The sequence below is a fragment of the Balaenoptera musculus genome, chromosome 16 (genome assembly GCF_009873245.2).
Source record: "Balaenoptera musculus isolate JJ_BM4_2016_0621 chromosome 16, mBalMus1.pri.v3, whole genome shotgun sequence".
In the NCBI taxonomy this organism is placed as follows: Eukaryota; Metazoa; Chordata; class Mammalia; order Artiodactyla; family Balaenopteridae; genus Balaenoptera; species Balaenoptera musculus.
The window spans coordinates 19237895-19253411 of record NC_045800.1 but is presented as its reverse complement, the minus strand read 5'-3'; the positions used below and the strand labels follow the sequence as shown (position 1 = coordinate 19253411).

At 34.7% G+C, this 15517-nt stretch overlaps 1 protein-coding gene across 4 annotated transcripts in view; it reads left to right on the top strand.

Moving 5' to 3' along the window:
- The window catches only part of SHOC2 (SHOC2 leucine rich repeat scaffold protein), a 102953-nt gene that overhangs the window by 692 nt on the left and 86744 nt on the right, over positions 1–15517 (top strand). Inside the window, exon 1 of one of the 4 annotated variants that reach the window (XM_036829748.1) lies at positions 217–289. The exons of 1 other annotated variant lie outside the window; for it this stretch is intronic. The gene's annotated coding sequence lies outside the window, so the exon portion shown is untranslated. Of the gene's footprint in view, positions 1–216; positions 290–383; positions 851–15517 lie in introns of those variants that run through there. 2 more of the 4 variants (XM_036829752.1, XM_036829750.1) reach the window with 2 other exon arrangements.

Genomic DNA, 15517 nt, shown 5'->3' with positions numbered 1-15517 from the left:
CATACCTCACTCTGATTGGGTAGCGTCGCTGGCGACAGTGCCTCACTCTGATTGGGCAGCGTCGGTTGCCCTGGCTCCGCCTGTATTTCTTCCCCAGCGATTGACGGGCCTGCACCGGAGGGGTGGGGCGGGGCGGTAGGAGCGAGAGTGTGTATAGGGGCGGGCGGGCGGGCGGGGCGGGGCGAGTGGGGGAGGGGCGGGCGGGGGGCGGCGGTTGGGCAGAGTCGCCTCCAAGGAGGAGGAGGAAGGAGGGCGAGCGAGGAGGATGGCGGAGTTGCGGTTCCTGACGGTAACTAGGGGCCGCTGAGGCGGGAGGGTGCCTGTTGGCTGGTTCTTCCTGCCTTCCTTCCTGCCCGTCGGGCGGTCGGGCGGGCTGTCGATAGGGGGAGGCCCCGCGCGTCCTGACAGGCGCGAGCCGGCGGGGCCGGGGTGAGGCCCGAGGGGCCGGGGCCCTGGGAGGCGCCGCCGCCGCCGCTTTCCTGGGTGCTGTCGCCGGGAGGGCTGGGCCCTAGTAGCCGGCTCTCGTGTGGGGCCCACAGCCGAGCGCCGAGAGCGAGCCGGCCGGCTGACAGCGTCCGGGGCCGGGCCTGCGGTGGCGGCGGGCGACCAGGACAGCGCCCGGGCGAGGACTAAACCGGCTCGAGAACCGGGGCCGGGGTCGCCCGGAGGACGGTCCTGCTCCACTGGGCTCCCGGGGTCACCGCGCCCAAGCTGCCGGGCTCCCCGTGGGCGTGTGAATCGTTGGCGGGGGCCCTGGCGCGGCGGTAGTGCTACGGGGTGGAGTCTTTCCTCGCCCCTTCCCCAAAGCCCACCGCGCTCTCCCCGTCTCCTCTCCGTTCCTTGAAGAGTGGTGAGTCGGCTTTGGGTGTGTTGTTTGGTGAAGCGAGTTGTGGGCATCCAGGACTGCTCTGTTGGACATGCCTAATGGCAACCTCTTTCCGCAGTAGGTTTTAGGGACAGAGGAAAAGTACTCTTCTTTCCCGGCCCCCCCCCCCCCGCCGCCCCATGCTAGAGGCTTCAGGACAAAACGATTTTTCCCCAGCCCCTCAGTATCCATTGTTTTGTACCATCCCCCTCCCCCCTTTCCTAGGTAGAAGAATAATGACGCCAAGCCATTAATTGCTCCTTTTTTTAAAAAAATCAACAGAGGGTTTGTGTAATTGTGTTAATATGGGTGTACAAACAGGTGAAATGAATACCGTTTCGGTAGTTGAAAAAAAGATGCTTTTGAGTGTGTGTGTGTGTGTGTTTAAGCCTTCAACCCTTACAGTTGGTGATTTGATTTTCTTGTCTGTTGCTTTGTATCATAATGGGGGTGATGAGAATAAAAGAGGAAGCAGTGTTTTGCAACCTACCCAAAAAAATGTTTTCTAAGTCTCTGGGGATGCTGAAGCAAAATTGGGTTGCAGATGTGGACTGTATAGTATTTGCCTCCCTCACGATATGTACCAACAGTCTACATCTAATCTTACACCTGTGCAATTTTGTACACTTCTTCATAAATGTCAGCACCTTCTTGTATCTGCTCAGAGTAATGGATAATTGTATCTAAAACTATTTTTTGTTGTGTTTTTTCAGAATCTTAGGTTACACTTGTGTAACTAAGTATTTTTTATCTAAATGTAGCATCAACACTGAAAGATTGTCTTAATTTTAAAAACCTCAGTTTATTAGTTGCTAACCTCTACCCTCAGCTTTACATGCCATAGCTCTTGTAACTGTTTGTTACTATGTATTTGAAGAGACGTAGCTATTGGGTACAATTTGTAACATTCAGTAAGCTTAGTTCATAGTTTGAATTTGTCAAGTGTTGATATTTTCTATGTGACAGTGACAAGAATTATTAGGAATAAGTATGTAAATGACCATTCCCAACATAAGGATCTTAGACTGAATGTGATAAATCTTTTAAATACTAATTTGGAAATCAGGTACACTGTAAAAGTTTAATTATGAATATGCATTTAAAAATAGACGGCAGAGAAATAAAGGCTTTGTCTTAAGTTTTGTAACTTTCAAATGGCTTAAATGTAACATAAAGCTGACATATAAAACTGTATTCTTGAAATGCCAGTTTGGAGATATGGACTTGGCCTATCTCTAAGGTTACTACTTTTCCCAAAGTGTTCAGTTTTTGAAGAAAACATTTATCTCAGGTTGGCACTTGTTTTCTGGTCTCTGATTGTTAATACAATTTTCAGGTGTTTAAGATTTTCTCTTATTTGTTATGAATTGTTATGGATTAAAGAGTGATATTAAATACATTAATAACTTGCAGATGGATTTTTTTTTTTTTTTTAGTTTTTAAACTACTGTATTCAGAAAGTTGATCAGAGCTGTGTTTTGATAATTGTAGCAAGTAAGACTCATACAACAACTTGTGAACTAGAAACCAGTCAGAAATTTGAAACATTCCTCTTTTCAAAAGGAACACTAAAATTATAAATTCTTTTGTTATGCTTGCTGGAATTATACTTTTTAAATATTATTGTTTCTTCAGTGACTTGGGACAGGGCTTGTCCCACGTTCAAGAGAGAAATAAACTGGAATTCTATGTGGAATGCTCATAGATGGCTTCTGAATAGCTGCTGGTATTTTTTTTGCCTTGGCTTATCTATATGGATTTTGAGGGGAAGCGTGAATAAAATTGAAATTCTTTTGTTATCCAGACAGTTAAATTTCATTCATATTTGTTTTAAACATATGCTGGATTATCAATATTTGTTGTGTAATTTAATATTTCTGTAAGACGTGTTCTTGAAACAGTTTAAATAGCTTTTAGATTTTATATATCATTTTATGAGAAAAAATATCAAAATCTGTTGTGTTTTTTTACTAAAAAATATACACTAACCTTGACATGCAGATATAAGGATGAAGTTTTTTGGAGGTTGGAGATTAAATGAAAGACTATATCTTTATAGGATTCAGTTCACTATATCATTCATGTATCATTCATGAGTGAAAAAACGTAGACTCTATGCTTATAGTAATAAAAACCCCAAACAAGGCCAAAACACCCCCAAAACAATAAAAAACCCAGAAAAATAAGTTAACCCCAAGTCCTTCAGTGAGTTCTGAGGTCTATAGCTTGGGCTTGGTGGAAGTGTTCTTGAATTAGTTTATAAGATATCAATTAGGAGAGGAAACTTAGGTACAGAAATGTCAAAGTTTTATAAGACTAGTGGGGAGTTAGTAAATACTTTGTTATAGATGAATTAGAAATTTAGCAGCAGAGTGATAAAGTACTTTTATGTGGTACTTGAGAAATGAGTACTGCAGCTACTAAATTGGTTGCTATTTTTGCTTATTGTTGGACTTACATTTCATGCATTACATATTATACATTAGGCATATTATAATTAATAATTTAAGGTTAAATCTTTAACCCGCTAAAGAATATATATGTAAAATTTGCTATTCCTGTCTTCTGAATTTTACATTGTATCAAAGTTGTGTGCTGTAGGTCTTTCTGGAAATATTTTTTTCTGTTAATGTAATAAAGTTTGTATTTTCCTAACTCTCTACACTGACTTTTAAAATATGAAAAATTTCTGAGTTACAAGGTGACCTATGGTGTGCTTGAACTTGATATAGAGTGCTCTGAAATCTAATTGTCAACCACTGCAGGTAGAAAAGAACATGCATAAGTCTAAGCAACTGATTTATGTTCTAAAATATGTAACTGCATTATTTTAAGGTAAACTAATGTTCCTTCTGTCTTTGGCATTTTCTCCTGATTCCCAGTTTTTTAGCACATTATCTTAAACTCAGCAAATCAAAGTTCTAACATGTGAAAAGAGTATTCTAATTACAAAGGGCTCTTTAGCTTTTGAGATGTTGGTAACATATGTGCTTTTTGAGAAAGTATGATATTCCCATTATCAAGATTTAAAGAACTAATTAGATTATTTCACACTATATGTCTCATTCCAACTTTTCTAAAGATCAGAACTGATTGCAAAAAGTAGCTCATGCTGTAAAAGGTAAAGGTTCTTTTATCGGAAAGAATGAACATATTGCTTGAAGCTAAAACACTACAGGTGACCTTAAAAGAGGGTATAATTGGTCCCTATGTGAAATGAACCTGAAAGACTTTTATGAAGTATTTTGGCATGTCTATTTTGTAATGTTCATAGCACTGTGAACACACAATTTAAGCATTTTATCTGCCCTCAAACACGATTTATAAATCCTGAAAATTTAATTAAGTAATTTCACAGTTGACAGATAAATCTTTTTTTTTTAGTTTTTCTGATGTCTTTGATGTAAAGTGGAAATGACTTGTTCTGACACGGGTAATGTCTAGAATTTTGAGTTAGTTTCATCAGTTAAATTTGGGCTTTCTCAGTGTCCACTTTTGTGTTGTACAGCAGTCCTTCCTGCTTTCAGGACTTTCATAATTTTGCAGATAGTCTTTAAGTTAACTTTTAAAGTTTGTTCTGTAAATATTTCTTACTAACTAGTTTCATACTCACTAATGTCATAGACCTTCTACTGAGTGCCATGTGTGTCCCATACTGTGAGGGTACAGGAATAAATATACTATGTTTCCTGCTTTCAGTAAGTTCATGGTTTGTTGCATGAACGGGACAAACAGTAAATTGTTTTACAATATGACAAGCGCTTTGATAACAGTATACACTGAAGAACTCAGATGAATTAAGATTCAGACTGCATGTATAACCAGTAATGCTTACTGAAGGATACAACCTGAACTAACTCTTGAGGAATAAGTTGGATAGGTAGAGGGTAGAAAAAGCATAGAAGTTAAGATATGTTAAGGTCCATTTGGAGAACTGCAGGGAATAACAATTTGGAGTCCATGTATGACCTAATCTTTTAAGTGATACAGTAGGCTTTCATTAAAGTTATCATTTTTAGAGATTGCTCTGTCTTGTGTGCCTCATTTAATTTGGGCCTTGAACTATGGATCTCCATTAATGTTGGGGAGCTGCTCCAAATTATTATTTAAAACTTTTAACTGTGTATATTTTCCATTAATATTTTAATTAAATACAAGAATATATCAGCCTAATGTGGAATGATTCTGAGAATTAGAACTTGGATAATGATAAAATGTTTCAAAATCATATTTAAATATATTTTTCTCAGCATGTATGCATCATGTTAAGGTAACATTTATGAATTTCCTTCCTTAGAACTCACGGTAAGGTTTTTTTTTTTTTTTTTTTCACGGTAAGGTTTTATTATACAAACATTTAAAATGCACTCTTCTGAGAACATTAAAAACAACTTCTTCTCATACTTAATTTCAAAGTGTCACTGTTTGCTTTAGGTAAATCAGACTGTATGATCAGCAGTTATATCCTGGTAGAAGTCTTTATATGGCTTTATATGATTTAAAAGTTCTCTGAACTTGAATATTAAGTAATTTTTCTTATAGTATGATTTAATACTTATTTGAGGGCACAGTGAGGGACCTTATTTGTCATTCCAAACTTCATTCCCCCCAAAGTGCCATAGTTTTCCCATTTTAAAACATTCTTGTATTGCTTTTTTTTGTTTGTTTTGATCCTTCCTGTTATTTTCATTATAGAAATCTGAGAAATCCTTTTTAAATGTTCACGTTTTAGCAGGTACCTCATAAATATTATAACATCTCACTTATCTCAAGGTTATTTTTTAGGAAACTAAAACGTTTCTGGTATCATCTCTTTGGATACAACCACGTGCTCTCTGCACCTGGCTAACTTCCTAATTGCCCTTCAGGCCTCCATATCATATCCTTTGGGAGGCCTTTGATCTCTAGTTAGGTTCTCCTGTTTTAAGGTCCCTTACCACACCTGTATTTCCTTTTTATAACACTAAATTATTTTTGTAATGATGTGTTTGTCTTTCTTTTTTGCTAGACTGTAAACTTCATGATGAGCATCAAGTATGTCTGCCACCTTTACTACCATTTCTCCAGTATACAATGTCTTGACTTGGTAGGCTCTTAATAGAAAATTAGTTTAAATTAATAGTCTAGGGCCCCCAAACAAACAAGCCACTGAAAAGGACAAAGAGTTGTCATAGTGCTTTTGCTCTTAAACACATTTCCTGCTCTTAGAATCCCCTAGGTCTTAATTGAGGGCTCTCTAAACTCTTATAATGTACAATTTAAAAAAGTTTGTTAACCAAATATAAAAAGGACTGGGGTACTCCTCGAGGCCACATGAAAGTTGAAAATAAGAGCAAGGGTAAAATACTTAAAAAGCAGATATAACACATTTAAAAGAATATAGCAGTTTAAGGCAAATTTATGGGATAAACACTTGAAATCTTTTTAAGATGTCATTTGTTTTATATGGAGAACAGTGTAGCAAAAATGGTGATGTAAGATCATGACGAGATTAATTGCTGTTAGTAAATTTTGTTGAAGATGACACAGGAGCGTGTATTATGTTTCAGAAAGGTTTCCATCTAAAATGATACAATTAAGAATTTTAATGTGTTAATCTTTTGTTATTGGGAAGATTCGCTTAATGAGACGAAACGTAATAGGTATTGTAAGTATTTACTGAGTAAAACTAAGTTGAAGCAAATAATTGTCTGAAAGTACTGAATCAGTGCAGTATAATATTACTGCCTTAAAGTTTGCAGGTTTTATACCTACCATGTGTTTCTTTGTGTACTGAGGTATGAAATATGTAAAATTAAGTAACAACATGTTTTTATCAGTTTTGAATGAAAACATACCTGTTGCAATGATATGACAAAATGACATAAATATTTCCACAACTTTTAAACTGTTAAAGAGAGTAAGTTTTATTTATTTATTTATTTTTGGTATTTCTTGATAACCTGGACTGGAAAAATTAGGTTGCAGGTCATAATTACTTCTTTGCTTGGGTGACCTGAAATAGATTATATTTAATTCAACTTTGTTTTTTATATCTTCTGGGATAAAGAATTTGATATTTCACTGAAGGGCTTTAGTTCTGGTTCATAAAAATTGCATTTTTTCTTAATTTTGTAATCTGTTGAATTCTCTGAGTATTATAAGGATAGGTAAAAGAGCTAGTTATTTCTTATTTGTTGTTAAAACAATATTGGTTTATCTACCATGTGTTAATTACAGTTTTAAACTCATAGAAATGGGATGCTTATATACCAGGGAGCTTAAAATAGTAAGGTTTTATGGTTTAATCTTGAAAACAGTTATTTCTGTACTTTGGAAGTAGGGATTTGAAATTCTTAATACTAGAAATATGGCCTAGTTTCAGAACACCCACTAAGCAACTGTGGAAGCTCAGCATGTTAAATGGCTTGTAGTGCTGCAATATTTTTTAATTTTTCCCACCTCCTGTTATATAATAGCTTATAGTAGTACGCACAGAACATGAGTATTTAGGACAAGAACAAAGTGTATTGAAGCTCCAAAACATGTGAGACTGTGTCGGGCTTTGGGCAGTAAGAACCTAAAGGTGATCAAATATAATGATGGTCAGTGAGTGAGTGAGTGACATAAATCAGGTAGTAATGTTTTAGGTTGCAAATATGGCATGAAAAGCAAGAATTGCTTTGGGGCTTGAGAAAAATGACTTTTTAAAAATGGAGTCACTATTTTTGAAGCACAAACATTAAAAAAAATTCTATTAAAATTTAATATTTTTATTTAAAAAGTTTGACAACTGATGTAAACATTTCCATGATGCTTGTGTACAGGACTTAAATATTTCAGTGGAAATAATTTTAAACATTTCCCCTAGAATGTTGTGCAACCCAAACGTTGCAGCATTGTGTCAGACTGTGAGAACCAGATACTGAAACTGATTAGAAACTAAATATAAAGAATGAAATCTACTAGTTTATATCCATTGTTCAGGATAGTATATTGTAAAGGCATTTGATAAAACATACTTTTACCAGCTTATTTTGTTAATTAAAAAAGGGACTGAGTTGATCTACACTAATTATAATATCAAGCAAATGGATATTAAGAGTTAAATGTTTCAGTTTAAAGATTTTTGTGATGTGAAAAAGGAATGACTTAATAAATTTGCCTTAAAAGTCAGCTATATAATTTTTATAGAGTCAGCTCTGTCAACAGTGCTTTAATGTATAACTAATTATCTGCATACAAAAATATAAAAAACTTATCTGACCTTTTTTTAACAGGAGCTCACTTATGCCTGACATTTCCATACACACACACTGTGATAATTGATATAATAATAATGATCCGGTGGCAAGATCTTGAAGACTTTTGTTTTATCAAAGAAAGTTGAAATTGTTTCATATAATTGAAGTTTTGCTATATTTTATTATATTCAAATTCTTTGAAAATGAATGATCTGCAAATGTAGATTAATGTCTAAAAATAAAAATAATTTATTAATTGACATCTTTTTTCTGACCATACCGTTATCCAGTTTTTATAACTAATAATTTGATAATATTTGAGTTGTTCTGAGAGTAATTGAAATTAAGTAAGGCCAAATAATGTTTTTTCTTTCTGGCATAATTTAAGTACTATATCACTTGCCACCTGCGAATTACTAAATGGGATTTACATCTTTGTGGTGTAAGAATATTTTTACATCACAGCTTCTGTAACGTAGGTGGGAATCATATTTTGCAATTATAGTCACACAATAGTAGATAGTACATAGCAGTTGGAAACAGGTTAGTTTAATGTGTTAAATTACAAAAATAAATGTGTGGGGTTTTTTTTGATGTATTCAAAACTATAAGCAAGGGATGCCTTTCAATATTTAGAGTAGCTTCTGATGGGAGAAATTCTTTATTAACCCTAGGTTAAATTGGGCCTGGCTGCTCAACGTATTTCTTTTCATCTTGTATGAGGAAGATTTTTTGCTTTGGGATATTTTTAAAAATGTAATACAGAGATAACAAGATTATATTTTTAAGGCCCCAAATGCATGGTATAAATCCTATTTTAACAGCTGTTAGGACGACTAGATAAATAATTAGTTGAACATACGGTCTTCATCTAAATAATCTCAAAAATGGACTATGTGAATGTGAGAAAGGCTATTTGTTTTATAATAAAGGCAACTTACTAAATACTGATTCTTAAATGTAAGATACCTACCTTGAGACCACACTTCTAATCTTGCTATGTGTAGTAAATTTTTTTTTGTTTATATTTTTTTCTGACAGTTTCTGAAAAATAGTTTATAGAATGAGTAATGGAAAGGATTTATAATCAGATAAGACCTAGTGAAAGAATGTGTGGGTTTATACATACAAAAACAAAGCAGTTAAATGTAATTAATTTTCAGCTTAAAAGTACTGAAAATCATTTGTTTTAAGTTGAAAATACTTTTTGAATACTGTAGTCACCTTAGTGCGTATAACCTAAGATAGCAATTACATTTTATCTCTTGTGCTTTACACTGATAATTAGGTAACCAACTTTTTGATTTATTGCCAATTAGCCCATGTTAAATGAAGAGTAAAGTGTGAGGAATACTTAGGTTCTGTGTGACGATTTGAGTTCATTGGAAAGAAAGGCAGTTTAAACATATTCACAGGCAAATCTTTTTTTTGAGATCGTGTGGCATAAGAGTTTTTCAGATAAAGTTTGGTCAAGATACTTGACGTTTATTATTATATCTTAATCATATTGAGACATTTAAATCCCTTCTACCCCACCCCTGCCTTTTATTTTGCTGGAGAATCTTGCAATTTATATATATATAGTGAGTTGAAGTGTTATACAAGAGACCTGTAATCTCAATTATGGATTGATTTTTAGGTTGAGTAAACAGAAATTTTCAATTCTTTGCTTAAAACTTCTGTTTGCTCAGAATCAAAATTACATAATAAGTCTTATTCCCATAAGAAAGAACACCAGATTTCTTGAAAAAAACTCATGTATTTGCTACTATATAAAATGTAGTCCTTCTCCACGTCAGTCCAAACTATTTCATCTTGCCTCTTTACCACAGGGGGGAAAAGCTGAATGAATGAATTTAGAGGTGCTATGAGTTGCACACTCTTGGCATGATTCTAATTAACATGGACTAATACAGAGCATTTTATTTCTTTATTTACAGTTATTTCTTTAGCCTCCATGAAAAGTATTCTCACCTCATGTTCACTCATGCTGTTTAAGGATGTGTTTTTCCATTTCTCTCTGAACAATAACATTCCCTGGAACATGTTAATTTTGGGTGCTTTCTTGATCTTTGGTCTTCCAGTTTTGAAGATTCCTTTTTTGACTTTTTTTTTTTTTAAATAAATTTATTTATTTATTTATTTATTTTTGGCTGTGTTGGGTCTTCGTTTCTGTGTGAGGGCTTTCTCTAGTTGCGGCGAGTGGGGGCCACTCTTCATCGCGGTGCGTGGGCCTCTCACTATCGCCGCCTCTCTTGTTGTGGAGCACAGGCTCCAGACGCGCAGGCTCAGTAGTTGTGGCTCACAGGCCCAGTTGCTCCGCGGCATGTGGGATCTTCCCAGACCAGGGCTCGAACCCGTGTCCCCTGCATTGGCAGGCAGATTCTCAACTACTGCGCCACCAGGGAAGATCTCCTTTTTTGACTTTTGAACTACAAAAATATATAGCTTTATGTGATTTGGAGGGGACAGCAGTTTATTGTCCTTTAAAATACGTAAAAGAGTAAGGAGCGTTTCAGATCTTTAAAAACAGGAAAATAGTTGAAATCTTGCCATTTTTAGGTATTCATTAAAAAATCTGAGTGATTTAATTTTAAGTAGAGTATAGGGAAACTATGCAATGAGACAAGGTTTTTATCTTTGCTTATTGTTCAACTGTCTTCAGCAAGTGTTTACTACATGCTTATTGAGTGCTTAATAAAAAGTTCATAGTATCTTTGAAGTTGTAAAGTACTTTAAAGTAAAAATTGTAAGGAGGCTGCTATTTAGTAGGGTAGATAAAGCCAAGTTAACAAATATTTATAATTCTTTCAGTAAATATAACTGCTAAGTATTATTTATAACTATTAGGATACAACTGTGAAAAAGACAGAAGGCTCCCTGTTTTCCTACTACTTTAAATGAGAGAGACAACTAACTTGACAAGTATGATACTGTGTGAAAAATATTCTAATAGGGGAAGTTTTAAATGGGAGCACGGTTGGGGGAGGCAGTATTCAGAAAGGCTTTTGAGTAGTCAAGAAAGGCTTCCCTGACTTCTGAACTGAGATCTGAAGGATACATGGAGTTAGCTCAGTGAAGAACTGTAAACCTGTTTCTGGTCGAATGAAATAGCTCATGCAAAGTCCTGGGGACAAGAGATAGCAGGACTTGCTATGGGATCTGAAAGAAATTCATGTGACCAGAGGACAAGGTGGGGAATGTTGGAGTTATGGCAGGAGAAGTCAGGGGCCAGATCTTGAAAGGCTTGGTAGTTATTGCTAAGAATTTTGGATTTTATCCTGAGGGCTATGTTGGTGGGGCCACCCACTCTCCCCTCCAAGTGTTCTAAATTGGACAGTTGCTTGATTAGATTTGAATATTTGAATGATCACTCTAATTGCAGTGCAGTGATTAGGTTAGGAACAGGATGGGGAGTGCATGTTGTGAGACCAGTTACAAAGCTATTAGAGGAGAGTATTCAGTGTATCCGGAACAGGGTAGTGGCGATGAGAATGAAGAGAAGTTGAAGAGTCAGGAGAAATTTTATGGGAAGAATGGGTAGGATTTAGTGATTGTTAGGATATGAAAGTTGAAGGAGAGAGAGGAGTCAGGATGACTCCAGGATTCCTGACTCCCTCCCACTCTTTTTAGTTGATTCCTCCTTAGATGTTATCTCTTTTAAGAAGAAGCCTGAGTCCCCCAAACTCCAAGGCTGGTTTAAGTGCCTTCTCTTTGTGCTTCAGCAGCTCTTACCACACTATGTTTTTGCCTTTTTCACTTGTTGGTGAGCTTACAGGTAAGGACTTTGCCTTGTTATTGTTGCATACTTAGCATCTTGCACAGTGCATAGCATTTAGTATGTATTAAATAAAATGTTGACTGGATGAAAATATAGTTTTTATATTTATAAAAATTGAAATATTCATAAATGGAGGGCAAGACTGGTTTCTAAACTGCCAGTATTCAAAAACTTGGTTTATAACTTCAATGTGAATCAGATCACTCCAGGTACTTTTAAATATCTCTTGTAAAAACAATGTACATTACAATTCAAATCTGAAGTATTGGATATGTTTAGTTCCTCATGAGCTGTTGTAGACTAATTTAAATGGGCTTTGATTATGTTGAGCTCCTCTTGTATTATATATTCAGGTTTTCTTTATAAATACATTTTATTATCCTTTGTCAGGTTAAAAGTGAACATAACCAAACTATCATTTTCTGTTTCAAAATGAACATAGCTTTTTTCCCCCTCCCTGATTATAAAAGGAGGGAATGCTTATTGTATATATTAAAAAAATAATACAGAGATAAATAAAAGTGAAAGCCATCCTAATAACCAAGGGTAGACATTGCTATCATTTGATAGGTGTTTTTTAGACTTTAAGATTTTATATATATTTATATATATATATTTATGAACAATATTAAGTTAAAAAGAAAAATCATCAAGAGAAAATATATATAATTACATGTATTTATATGTGTGTGTGTATATATATATATATTTATATACACATACATATATATATATATATACATACACAGACACACATATATATATCTCCTTCATCGGAAGAATTCTGATAACTAGTATGTAAACAAATAACTCAATAGTAATGGGGTGCTAAACTTAAATTCCTACAGGAGATCAGGCAGGTAACATAAGTGAACTCAGTAAGGTTAATATATGAGATTGTTGAGTTGGAGAGCACTGGGTGGGCACAACTTCTGTTTAGCACCAGTTGCTTTTTGTCATTAAGAAATGTTAACCCAGTGGTGCCCACTTTTTTTGAATTTTTTAAAATGAAAAGTAGAGGTCTGAATTTGTATGTGAAGCTCCCAATTATTAAATATTGGCACTTTAAGAAAAATTTAAACCACAATGTGTGTTAAACATAGTGTAGCTGTGGTCTGTTTTTTGTCTGAATACCACAAATAGTGAAAGAATGGAAAGATTTGTTCACCCTCACTAATCAAGGAAATATAGATAATATATCATTTTTCATACATCAGATTGACAAAGACGAGAACAAATAATAATTGGCAATATTGGGAGAGTATAAATTGATGCTGTCTCTTTGGAAGAAGACAGTTTGGAACTACCCATAAATATTTAAAATGTACATTAGTTTTGACGAAACAGTCTGCTTTCAGGAATCTACTTTATGGAAATACTGGTTCCTGTGTTTGAAGATTTATGTTCGTTGAAGCATTATTTGTACTGGCCAAAAAAAAAAAAAAAGGCTAATAGAAGCAACCTAAATGTCAGTTGATATGAGAATGATTAAGTAAATTATGGTGTAGTCATACCACAAATTATAGCAATGAAAAGGAATGAAGTATATCTGTATTCTTGTATAGAAAGAGTCCATAATTTACTGTTTATCATTTATGAGCAAAGTTATAATTTTATACATAAATTTATACTGCATGTGTATGCTGTCATTTTAAATGTCTAAATGATACTCCATTGTGTGGCACCATAATTTATTGAGACTACTGATGTACATGTAGGTTATTTCTAATGTTTTGCTATTTATATGCACATTGCTATGAACACTTTTTAACATTTGTATTTGTAGTGTTGTCTCCAAAGATAAATACCCTTTGTATATTATGTAGTAACATATTAAATATCTGAACTTTCATAGGTACTTTAAAGAAATACATTTGTCTCTGAGAGTTTGCTATTTATGACCTTTGATCTGAGTAAACGTACCTTAGGCATGGTGGTCAGAGAACTAATCAGAAAAATGGCATTGTGTTCAGTCATCCTAGATTCCTTAACATTTTTAAGGGTACTGATTTTTAAGTACTGATTTTTATCTGATCAGTATATGCTTATGATACAAAGTCCAGAAGACACAGACATATAAAGCATATCTCTCTCCCACTCTGAAACCTCTTCTGCCTGGTTTCCCTTCCTAGGAAACCACTATCAGTTTTGTGTGTACCTCTACAGATAATTTATACATATATAAGCATATATTAGTATATTAATTTTTTTCATAAATGATAGCATACTATGCTGTTCTACAGCTGGTTTTTCTCACTTAACTATAACTAATCTAATACTTATGCAGTGCTTTGTATGTTCTAGGCCCTGTTCTAATAAGCATTTTGGTATTCGTTATTAATCTTCATCACAACCTTGAGAGTTGTGATAATATTATTTATCCCCTTCTTACAGAGGAAGAAACTGAGGCCTAGAAACTTAAAGTAAAATGCTAATAAGTTGTGGAGCTGGAAGTTGAACTCCAGCAGTCTCTCTGCAGAGTCCTTACTATTAGCCAGTATGCTTTACTATCTCAATTGTTTAATACCAGTACATGGTTGTTGCCCCATTCTTTTAAATAATTACATAATATTTCACTGAATAAAAAATAATTTATGTAACGAGGACCTTGGTGATGGATATTTAGGTTATTTGAATATATTGTTACACATAGTGCTACAGTGAATATTCTTGTGTCTATATAATGCCTATGTCATTTTGAACATATAGAATCTGCCTGTATTTCATTTTCATCCTTTCAAATTTGGGCGGGGTGGGGTGACTCTAGTATGCATAGTTATATTTTGTTTTGTGATCTACTATCAGACTTTTTCCTTTAATGAGTGTATTTAGTTCATCTATATTTATTATAGCTTTATGCTTATTTCCTCATCTTTTATAGCTAAGAGATTAAGACATAGATCAAGCTGTAACAATTGAAGTATACTTAAAGGTGTAAAGCAGTACAGTATAAAGGTGTAAGCGTACCTCAGTCCATTTCCTCTCACAGTTTTTGTTGGTTATATAACAACATTGTTGGGATTGTAATATATACACTATATTCTGTAGCCATAAACATCTCTCTTTTTTTTAAAGTCTAAGGCCAATAATGAAATGGAATCTATGCTCAAAACTTGTCCTTTTGTCAGTAGTTTTTCTTTTTTTTCTTCCAGTTTTATTAAGATATAGTTGACATACAGCCCTGTATAAGTTTAAGGTGTACAGCATAATGATTTGACTTATGTACATCATAAAATGATTACCATAATAGATTTAGTGAACATCCATCATCTGATATAGATAAAAATTAAAGATTTGTACAAATTAAAGAAATAGAAAAACTTTTTTTTCCTTGTGATGAGAACTCTTAGGATTTACTCTCTTAACTTTCATATGTAACATATAACAGTGTTAATTATATTTATCATGCTGTGCATTACATCCCTAGTACTTGTTTATCTTATAACTGGAAGTTTGTACCTTTTGACTGCCTTCATCTAATCTCCCCTCCCACTATGGTAACCACAAATCTATCTTTCTTTCAGGTTTTTTGGTTTGTTTTTAAGTATAATTGACCTACAGGACTGTGTTAGTTCTGGTACACAACATAGTGATTTGCTATTTCTGTACATTTCAAAATAATCATCATGATAAGTGTAGCTACCATCT